General features: G+C 33.7%; 1 protein-coding gene across 5 annotated transcripts in view; it reads right to left on the reverse strand.

The window, feature by feature from the left end:
• The window catches only part of LOC109534529 (cyclic AMP response element-binding protein A), a 129,000-nt gene that overhangs the window by 93,676 nt on the left and 23,155 nt on the right, over nt 1-12,169 (reverse strand). Inside the window, exon 1 of one of the 5 annotated variants that reach the window (XM_048661503.1) lies at nt 1,414-1,476. The exons of the other annotated variants lie outside the window; for them this stretch is intronic. The gene's annotated coding sequence lies outside the window, so the exon portion shown is untranslated. Of the gene's footprint in view, nt 1-1,413; nt 1,477-12,169 lie in introns of those variants that run through there. 5 annotated transcript variants of the gene reach the window in all.

Raw genomic sequence — 12,169 nt, forward strand, 5'->3', positions numbered from 1 at the left:
CTGAAGACATTATTTTTGTCTCAAATATTCATATTCGTACAGTTGACGCATCTTATACTCCATTACGCGTTTCGCCTGGTCGGACTACTTTAAGTAACGTCAGAATTCAGCCAGTCGGCCTTCTTTATTTCGGTGGTAACGGTATAGCTCTGTTTATAACCCTACAATAAGATAATTCAAATAACCGTATTTAACCGCTGCACGAAAGTGCCCCCAAACTAACAATGTGACCGCCACCGTCCTTATTCAATAATCGTTGGCAGCTTTGCCTTTAGCAATACCAATTACTTACTACTTACCATATTTTGCCAAATACCGTATATGGCAAAAACCAAAACTTTAAACTAATTTATTCCACTATGGTGCATGCCGCGTATCCTCCAAACGGGATAAATAACACTTGCGTACTACTGGCCTGCACCTACGGAGTAGAAATCATATCTCTCACCAAAAAGTCAGTTAAAAAATTAGAGACAACCCAAGGGGCGATGGAGTAAAGCATGCTTGGAAAATCACTAAGAGACAAAATTAGAAACACCGAGATAAGACGTAAAAGTGAATCCAGGGACATCGTGGAAGTGGTAGCAAAGTGAAATGGCGATGGGCTGGTCATATAGATAGGCCAGATACGTTGAAAACCGATGCACACGTAGAATACTGGAACTGAGGCCAAGAGAGACAAGGAGCAAGGGGCGACCTCAAAAAAGATGGGTGGACGACGTAAGAGCAGTGGCGGGCACACAGTGGATGAGATTTGCAAAAAATAGGGAAAGATGGAAGCAATTAGAAGAGACCTACATCCAGGAATGGACGGACTATGATTGACGGACAAAGAGAAACTTTCAGAATTGAAAATTTTTTGATAAGCACAGTAAATTCCCAGGTAAATAAATTGTTTTTAAAGTTACTTCTAAGAGTGCAGATGCATAAGAAATTATCGCGAGCCATAAATTTACTTCCAAAACATCTAATTACTCGAATGGGAACACGGATTAAAGTAGCAATATTCTAAGCAGAATATTCGGAAGCTATCAAGCAATTAATTTTATGTATAGAAGCCCGGGCGCAGTGTGTAGTGCAAAGTAGATTAAGCAACTTGTATTCATTCAAATTAATGTGTGTTTTTCAAGTTGTCTTTTGCTGTTATTCACCTCGCCAGTGGGAGCTTTGCTCGCTTTCTCAGATCTTCCATACGGTTCAATATTCTAATAAAACCTTTCTTCCAATAACAAGAAAACATAAATTACACGCGCACTGCAGAGATCTGTCCATATATTGTCATTGTATATCTTACATTCTGAAAAATTTATTTAAAAAAATGTTTTCAGAAAACATGTGAAGGATAAGAGGATTTCAGTTCAGCTATAAAGCTATCCTAGCAAGTTATGAAAATTAAAAATCAAGTATACTTACTACTTCTCGAGATCACAGTATTGATCATTATAAATGCAATATTGTGAGCGACGTGGGACTCACCTGAAAAAAAGACAATCATTTTACTTTGTGGAACTAAAACAAGCACCCATTTTAGATATAAATAAATGAGCATAGTCGACATACAAATACATCGCAATATCTTGTTATAACGTTATTTCATTTTAATTTTTTAGTGATTTAAGATATTTGAAATCTAGATATGATTTTTTGCATTACTGGCTTTTGCTACACTTAGCAGTGCGGTGTCAACGATCAGGTGGCTACCAATTAGAGACGAGACCACGCGAATGACTATCGACATTACTTGACATTGGGGGTAATTGAAGAAAACAATCTACTTCAAAATTCCTCAACCGGTGCGTTATCTTAGTGAAAATCAACAAGCCTTATGTAATTTTTTTCGATAAGGTTCTATTTTAAATACGGCGTATCCACTAGAAGATGTTTTAATAACATACTTACTAAACTACAAAGTAGACGTTGATATGTTTTGGTCTGTTGCTTATGAACATGTGGTTACCATAATTTTTAATGCCTCCTCAGCAATTAACTTTCAGCTTCAGTGGCAGTTCTTTCGGGGTTTTAATGAGAGATAACAATTAATAATATCTAGCCGGAATTTGTTCTGCTTTTTCCCTAATATATTAGACAAAAGTAGGTCCTTGAAGTTAGACCGTTGCCTGCATATATCGAACTTAATGTTACTCCCTACATGTGAAATAATTCGACTTCAGCTGCAGCGATTCAATAAAAATGTAGTAATATTCTTCTGGATATTTAATTTAAGATTTATTTCTTAAATATTTTAATAGCAACTGGAGAATCAAACGTAAAACTAATCGACCAATAATATTATTGTTACATATCTTACATGCGATTCAAGTTGCTTTAAAAGTACCTATATCGATGGTATACAATCACTATATCGGTTTAAGAGTTGATACAGAAAAAAATTAACTCTTCATTTAAAGTTGTATAAAGTCAAACCTTATTTAACACGGGGTTTACGTTACATGTTGAGCGTTTTACAATATTGCGTCAAACGAGGTCACCTTATCATCTCGTGAAGAAAAATTGTTTTAAATTTTTTAAATTATTCATGCAATTATCTGTACAAGGTGATTTAAAATTGACGCACAGTTTTTAACAGGTGTCGGGCACTTACTTGGAAACAACTCACGCAACTTTTCAATCTTCCTCTGAGGAAAATCGCAGACAACGGCAAAAGACAACGCTACATTTTTACATTAGATTGATAAATTAAGTTTACCTTTCTTGGGAAAACTCCAAATTAGTCAAGCCTTCAATATAATAAACTAGAGTGCAAAATGATTCCTTCGGGAAAGTGAAAAGTGGCCGAGAGAAGTTAAAGTGGGCCCCAGTAGAATTGCTGAATGTTGAAGTTATGTCTGAAGTCTTTCCGAATCAAGTGATAGTTCAGGAATGCCTAGTTATCACATTATTAACTGATAGTGTATTTCAGAAGAATCAAACGGTTATACTCAAACTGAAGCTGTTATTGAATACTTACAAAGTGCATGTTATCTGCAGTTCGGCGAAATATTATGGATATACTACAACTCATCTTTTGACTTTACGCATTGATGTTCCTATATTTATCTAATTGCTTTGAAATATCATTTGATTAACTACATTTTAAACTACGTAATTGTTTGTATTGTTAATAACTTAAAAGTAAGTGGCTTGCGCGCAATGTAGTAAAAGTAAAGAATGATTTGCTCCAATCTAATCTCCCGTTTAATGACTAAGTGATTGAGTGACACTAGTGCATTGGATTCAAGGCAATAAAGTTTCAGATATAAGCAATTGCGAAACTAAATAAAATAATGTCGTTAAAAGGGGGGTTCACAATGACAGTTTCATCCTATTAAAATTAATTTTACGGATATTTTGAGAACATACCAAGTTTTCATAAGCTGGAGCTGATCAATCTTATTTCGGATACTGAATTGCGCTAATGCAAGTAGTAGATTGAAACACGTTGATCACAGAAATAGCTCATAAATTGTTGATTCTCCAAACGCTGTAAAAGTCATGTGATGGAAATTAGATACATTGTATATTTAGATATACATATATTATTTATAAAAAAAAATAGTTTTACACGACGGCTATCGCACACATCGTTTTTGTCAGTACCGTAAGGATTCGAAACATCGACATTCTATTCGTGATGCGGCATAATGTACAGGGTTATTGATTGAACTTTGGCCACCCCGTTTTTGCATCTAATTTGAAATTTAGAGCCAAATATTGAATACAAAAGTTTTAGATATTAACGTCTAGTTTATTGTAAGATAATGCCAATTGATACAGCGTTTCTCAAACTCAAGTGTCGGTACAAAATTACATTTTTTAAATGGAATCGCCCACTTTTGACATACCCTGCAGCAATTCTTATTATTTTAAAATAAACTAGATGTCAGTATCTACAACTTTTGTATATAATATTTTCCTCTAAATTTCAAATTAGCTGCAAAAACGGGATGACCAAAGTCCGATCAATATTGGTAATTCACTCAAAAACAGTTGAAAATCACTATAGAACATTTATTAGGAATGGGCCTAGAATTTTAGGAATAGCTCGAATATGCAATAAAATGTACGGCCTTACATTTAAAAAAGGTAAGTTTGAACTGTCACGTAAATTTGAGACATCCTGCATCAATTAATGCTATCTTAAAATAAACTAGACGTTAATAGACGCAAAAACGGGGTGGCCAAAGTTCAATCGATAACCCTGTACCTATAAAATGCACCTATTGGAAAGACAGAAACACACAAAATGGAAGTACATTGAAGGGGGTACCATTCAGTGTTTTGCATAATTTATTGCGGGAAAATCAAGACTTACATTTTGCTGCTGAGGTACAAGCTAGTAGATTAAAAAACATAACTTTCAATAAAAATGCTATTTATTTAAAATAATGGGCAATAAATCTCAACTATCTTCTATTACAATACATACTTCATTTACGATAAAGACTTTACTTAAAGAAGATTCCTTGAACAACGCTCAAAATATTTAATAAAAATTATATTTTAAAATTGTTTTCACATTAAAAGTTCTGCCTAGAAGAATAGGTACATTGTTGCTGTTGTAATTCTAAATAAAAAAATTAAATAGTTCAAGGAAGTTGTGCATTGCTTTACATGCAATTTTTAATTTATTTATAGTGAACTAAATAAGCAGCTAACCTACTAGTATCTTCGATAAATATACTTCATTTTAAGTATTCTGAGAAGTTCTTTTCTATAGTCTGTAGATAAAAGAAATACTAACATTGTGACTCATGCTTCATACAAATTGTTCCAATCAGTTTTACGTTATTAACGGAGTTGAGCTGGAAGACACATAGATGTAAAACAAAAGTGTAATTTTCATTCCTTAAATTGTTTTACTCTGGGAATAAAACTTGTCTCTCACTTCTGATTCTATGATAAGAAATAGTAAAATTTGAATGAAAAATAGTCAAATTAATTTACTGTGGGAAAATGTGCCAAGCACATTTTTGAGAAAAGTAACAGTAATCAATCGGTTTTAAAGATCAATAACGGTCTACTGTAGTAGTACGACCTCGATCCGATAGAAATGCATATTTTTGTGGGTTCGAGGAATAACCTTTCTCTTCGTCTTAGCATACCAACCAGAAGATCAACCGTTCTATCACCTTACACCAGGATATTCTATTGTTAAAGATCATCAACAATCAGGTGACTAATTTTAAAGATGTTTTGCAAACTGTGAATCATGTGAATAAGGACACATAAATAGATTCCAACAAAGAGCACAGAGATTTTTACTCGTTTTCCATGTATGATCAAACAAAAAATAAGGTTTGAGTGAAAATTTGTTCATCTTCGATTGAAAAAGTAAAATCTCCATCTAAATTTGTACAAAAATAATGTTATTGTAGAGCAATTTTTTTAAACTTCCAAATCCAAACTAGAAAGGTAGTTATTTTAGTGGAATTTAGTGAGAGTATTTCTCAATAAATTCATAATACGTTTCTATAGCACTGTAAAAATTGTTGGCTTAACACTGCTTGGTTTGTACCTACCTCCTAAGACCTGATTGTATACACATTTTATTAGATGACAGAGGGCAATAAGCAGTAACTTTCGTCGCTAAAGTGTGTGTAAAAATGCAATTTACGCTCGCGAGTAAGATTCCGAAAGTTCGGTATGGTCCTGGTTGGACATAACAAAGGTTTTCTGGATTTCAATACCAGAAATTCAAATATAAACCAAATAACTCTAAACCGTTTTTCACTTTTTAGGCCATCTCTTCTGTTTACAGAGTGGTCGCAAAAAATCAACTTTTTGGTGATATATATGACAGAAATTACTTTTGCTGCTCTTGGTCCGATTTTCAGAGTATAGAGCTCATATTGAAGCTAAAACTTCATAGACAATCTATGACGAACAGTCGATATACAGCTTTACATGAAAAATGACTCAAATCAGAATCGCCCCCGAAATATGTGATGCTAGCAGACTTTGAACTAAACTGAAGTTCACTTTAAAAGATTTCGTGAATTCATTTAACCCGGAAATTTTTTTTTTCTGAAGTCAACTGTGAAGTTTTAGCTTCAACATGAACCCTGGATTTTAAAAATGGGTTCAAGAAAAAAATCTATCATTGCAAGATGAAAATGTTAATCTTTATGCATCTTTATCTGATGCGCTAATTATATGCAAAAGCACACACTAACCAAACAAACATTGCACTAAATAATGCTTCAAATAGAAATAGAACCGCTAGTAGAAATCAGACTTTATTCAGTTCCAAAGTTGACCCAAATTTGTCAGTATAACGATGATTTTTTTGAGCATTTTTTATTACTAGAACTATTTCATGTAGACAGTTTTTTACTGATAAAATAAAATATTATATCTTCTGCCGATTATATCGTTCGGAAATAGTGCGCGAAAAATTCTGGTGGTGACTCTAAACGAAATATGAATGTCTCAAAAGGAAGATTTTTTGTGTTTTTATGAGTCATTTGGACTCATAAATCATAAGTAATCGTCGTAATTTTGGACCTCCGATTGTCAAATTTTCATCATTTCTGATGAGCAACATTTTCAGGAAATGTCCCCAATTTGAAAACACCAGTGAGCAAGCAAAGAAAGCGTTTAAGACAAATTTTTGATAAACATCTACATTTATGACTCCGTACCTCCGTTATTTTTGTCAATAATTAGCCCTAATAAGTTAAGTGTTAGTTTGAATCGCTAAAATAATTTCGAAGCGATTCATGAAAATAACCTTTAAAACACTTACCATAAAATATTTGTACATTATCATTGGTAATGACGAAAAACCTTTTACTGCGAAAGATAAGAATAAAAAATTCTGTAAGTACTATCGGCCGAGGTCGTTCTAAAAGTAAAAAAAAGTAAAAGTTCTAAAAAAAGGCTAATATTATCTACTTACAAATAAACATAAAAACTTAGAAAAAAAGACAACTCAGGATCTAACGACTAAATATTTTGGATCTAGAGGGATTACAATTGATTAGTTAGTTCGATTAGTTCGGAAATACGTCGTTAAATAATTGTTTATACAGAAAGTTGATTGTTGTAGGATTCAATTTCATGCAGGCAACAGATATATCCCACTTTATTGCTTCCTTATTTTAATAATGTTTAATGAATCTTCTAATTTTGTGCAATTGGGTTTTTTACTTTTGTGCGCATGTGTTACTTCAACATGATGATCAATCAACTCGAAACCTCTTGAATGTGAATCAAAATACGTTGTTTTTAACGATCTTTGTGAGTGCCCAAATCTTAATTCTTTTAATCTAACTTACTGTGCTGGAATGCCAGTACTCATAGTCTACAGCGATAGCATTTGCCAACATATATATTTTTAACATTGTCGTGTATACGTTATTTGCGTTCTGTTAGAACCCGATTTAATTATTAAATGTTAAGTCACTCTCATGAAAAAATGTTAACGATGTTAAACAGATGGTATATTTGTAAAATCCTATCTTGATCCCGTTTTCTGTTGTATTTATGAACCACTTAAATGCTGCTAAATACTTTGATTGAGTTGCGATTAAAACAAACTTTCACATTAATTTTATAAGCTTTTTGATGTGATGAGTAAGATGTAGATTCTTACTGTATTAATGGCTTATTGAAATGATTGAAATAGAATGTCAATAGATGTTTTGTTATTAATCAGTTTTCAGATAAAATACCTCACTACTTGTCTCAATCTGAAGTTGCTACATATTTGAAACATTTTTTGCTGACAAATGGTTGGAATTGGTAGTAATGTTAGTATTAGTCATGTCATACACTTTTGGCAGTTCTTGAAACCGGCGGAAAATTTACAGCTTTCAATAAAATAAAATCTCGCCTATAATCTCTTCCAATTTTTATGGAAATCAATAGTGTTTGGTACACATTTTTGTATTACCTTAGCGAGCCTCAACTATCAAAATACTTACTTCACACTTCAAGAAACATAATTCTAAACAAACGTCGACTTCTAAGTAGGCCTCATGTAACATGTCTAAAGATAAACGCAACAATTATCAAACAACGTTGATGTCTTAAAAATTATGTCATCTTTAGGACATCTTTCTATAAAAACATAACAACAAAATGAAATTAAATGTTCAAATTGTTAACTGTTAACTTTCGGGCAATAGGGAAATCTAACTTTAATTCTCGGAACACTTCATATTTCGGCTCTAATCATATTATTGAAATATTTGGTTCCTTTTGATCTATTTAAATAGACCTCCGATTTAACATATTTTTGTAAATAATTGATGTCTCTCCATTCGATAGAACCTTTCACTAATTCATCAATTTAAGAAAATATTGTGAAAGTAATCTGGTACTATCGTATACGCGACTAGTGTAAGGATAATCTATTATTTGTGAACCATGCCGACATTGCTGGTATATTTGAGTTGGCCAGAAAGTTGGTTACAAAGAATCGAAGAGAAGTGCAATTCTATGGGCATACCGTTCTCAGACACGACCTGTATACTCTATCATTCGCCGATAATCAAGTGCTAATCGCGCACTACCACTATTTGAGCTATATGGCCCGAAAGCTAATTGAAGAATATCAACATGGGGTCTGCAAGTAAATAAACAAAAACAGCGTACATGGTGATAAACGGAGAACAAAAGGATCTTGATTTGGAAGGCGGAGTTACTATCAAACAAACAAACGAATATAGATACCTGGGAGTTAAACTCACCGACGGACTCCTCGATACCCAAATCGAAGATGGAGTAGGTATGCCAAGGCAGAAAGGTGATCGCTCTTTTAAGTGAAGTACTTTGGGACAGAAGCATCACCAAAGAAAACAAAAGGCTCATTTATAATGCGAATGTGAAAAGCATAACTACCATCGGATCCGAGGTGTGGCCATTGAAAGGAAACAATCGCTATTTAGCTTACTTTCCAAAGATTGGATATGGAAAGACCAGTTTATACATTCATCATATGTAGGTACACCTAAAAACTTAGTATTATTTCAGTCTTGGTCAGTTTGTTTGCATTGATCAAAATATCCTCAGATTTTTCTGTTCTACTCAATTTGGTTCTCAACAGAAAGGCATGCGTCTTTCACGAATTCAAGTTTTATCATCATTTATCAATTCATAAATTCGATTCAATCATTTAATGTTTTTAACCAATATTTGGTTTTCGGGAATGAAGCTGAAGTATTCTCGACTACTCGAGATATATTCGGCCAACTAACTAGTATGTAGGTACAGCTTGCCTGTTTCTCTGTAATATCAAGTTTTAAAATCGAAAATCTTTGAGCGGTTGAACTACTTACTTTTGCTGGCAGTTGATCAAACTTAATTGGTTTTGCTCAATTGCACGCTATTAATGGACTCCATCAACAAATATGATGAATTTATACGTGAATTCTAAAATATAATTTTGCTTGCTTTCGAATACACCTTCGAATATATCTACCTTAGATTCAGTCTTTCAAATCAATAGTTTTTTTCAACCAAAGTCGGTCAAAAATACCGTGACAATTTCCTTTGAAAGCTTTCCTCTGAACGTTTTAATTCTGCCTGGGTATCGAAACCCTAAGTCACATTGGCACCAGAAAAAAACATTTTCAGTGTTATTAATTTTTACATATACTTGCGTTTAAAAATAATGAAACATGTAATGTACACGTGTAATTACAGCGATTTCATCCACGTCAATAAATAAATCGACGTCTGCTTATAAGATTAGTTCGATTTTCATAAAACTAAATCGACTGTTTAAGTACCGTAAGCATTGCCTTCTTTTACTTATTATATAGGCGCTACAGATTGCCGGAAACAGGAAGTTTTACCGGATACTCAACCATGACTAAATGTACACATTGGTTTGCTTTAAACGGCGATAAGTAAGTTGAAATATATTTTCTCCTTTAGAAACTATTGGAGAATATAAAAAGTCCTTTATAGTAAGTAGCCTGTCTGATGTCTGGTCAAATATTTTCTGATGAGATGTAAACCTATAAAAAAAATCGACCCATAACATCCAGATGCCAGTGTAATTAATCGGACATTGGTATCTATAAATAGATATCAGTTACTGCTCTATAACCATCAAGTTCTCGTAAGTTTATATTTGTTTACAACTGTTTAACGAATTAACCTATATGTCCCATCCGATGTTTCTTTCGGTTGTTTCAGCAGCTCGCTCTCATCGCGTGTTTGGCATTATAATTTACCAGTATCCACTTACATTTATGCTTTAGATAGCCAGGGGATACACGAGTTGAGATAAAGATTTTTTATAAACAAGTTGCAGTATAGTTACAAATTGAATACCAAATGAAAGAAAAACTAATATTTTTCAAATATTTGTCACATGTTTATTCCATTTGACTCTCACAATTAAGCAGTGGCAATGGTTCCGAATGCAAAGGTGACCAGTGTATTGAAGGTAAAAACTTCAGTTCATAAACTCTCTTTACATTAGATTCCATTATAGCAAGATTATTTGAACCTTAGATCGCAGCTTGACGTCAAAGAAACGCGTTATGATATAAAAGTGAATAACACTGTAGATAAGTAGACCTTCTTCAAACAATTAGAATATGCAGTTAAAGAGATGCAACCTAAATGCGGATCACCCAGGGTGTGTATCATTTACATGCCCGCAAAGACCGCAATAATTTACTTTTACTGGTACTGTGTAGTTGGAAACAAAATATGTTTACTCACTTTCTAATTGCATTCCAGGTAAATTACTTTCTTAGTGCTTTTGTGATCCGATGGCGATGATGAAATTGGCTCAGAGTCTGGAGATGCAATGAAACAGACCATCTGTCGTAACTTTATATAACTTATCTAAACGAGCTGTGGATGTTGCGGACAAAATAAACGCAAAATACACCGTCGTTTAACTGTAATTTGCGATGTGCTCAATTTCGACGGCACAAATTCGCAAATCATTTATGCTTCTAAGACTGACAAACTATGACCGCAAAACACTTGGTTTCTGTTGGAAGAAACAAAATTAAGGACATATTCAAAATGTGTGGATAGTGAGAAGATGGATATTTAAAACAAGAACCGCTTTATTTTCATAACTATGTGGTGTTGGAGAATAAAATTGGAACTTACAGGCAGGTTATTGCCTGCCGTGCCATAAAATATCATAACCGTTCTAATGAACGCTGTACCGTTAATATTGTGAACTTTCGAACCCTCTATCCACCTTCGAAACATAAACTAGCAACTTAATCTATATTTCCAAAGACAAAAATCTAGGGGAGAGGATCATTTGAAATGCGGCAGGTTAATGTTAAAGCGGCGTTGAATAGTGTGTCCTAGCATGCCATGAGGATTTTCCTACGACCATTTAATTTACTTGATCGAAGTTAGCCATGGAAAATAGTATACGTCATACAGCATTGTTTCCTTCGTAACAAATAATAACAGTATGTTTCAGTATTTATTTTGACAACGAAGTTAAAGTTGGCAATAACTTTGTTTTAATTAAGACGGATGCTCATTTAAAGTGTTTATTATAAAAAGCAAGTCATACCAATAATAATTAAAATTTAGCTCTAGAAACTTTAATTTTAAATGTAAAACATTTTGAAAAAGTCCACTATTATTATCAATGCAAACATTGCAACGCTGAATAAAACTGCTCAACATAAAAGACAAACATTAAACTGAATAAGTTGCTTTTCTTGCGAACCGACCATCAATATTTTCAAGTGCTCTAACAGCACCTTCTTTAAGTGCATTTAAGGACCGTTTACACGCTCAAGCCATCTGAACGATTTGGCTTGCGCAAGCCAGATCTGTGCAGATGAACTGAACGAAAATCTGGCGTTTACACGTTCAGTTCGTTTTAAAGCCCGTTTACACGCTCAAGCCATCTGAACGATTTGGCTTGCGCAAGCCAGATCTGTGCAGATGAACTGAACGAAAATCTGGCGTTTACACGTTCAGTTCGTTTTTACACAGATGTGAAGGAAGACCACCCAAACGTGCATTGTTGCCAAGATGGAACATTTGGACGAAGAGTTCATTCTTGCAACGGCTGCAGTGTGTGTAATTAAAAAAAAGATGAACTTAAAAACTAGGAAGGAAATGGTGCAAACCATGGTTGCTGAATAGGAATTTCTTGTCTCATACGAATTTAATAGCGGAATTACGCAATGATTCTGACGATTTTCGTAATTACTTACGTATGGAC

The sequence above is a fragment of the Dendroctonus ponderosae genome, unplaced genomic scaffold, assembly GCF_020466585.1.
Source record: "Dendroctonus ponderosae isolate FM_Combo_2020 unplaced genomic scaffold, Dpon_F_20191213v2 Dpon_F_20191213_1, whole genome shotgun sequence".
NCBI lineage: Eukaryota > Metazoa > Arthropoda > Insecta > Coleoptera > Curculionidae > Dendroctonus > Dendroctonus ponderosae.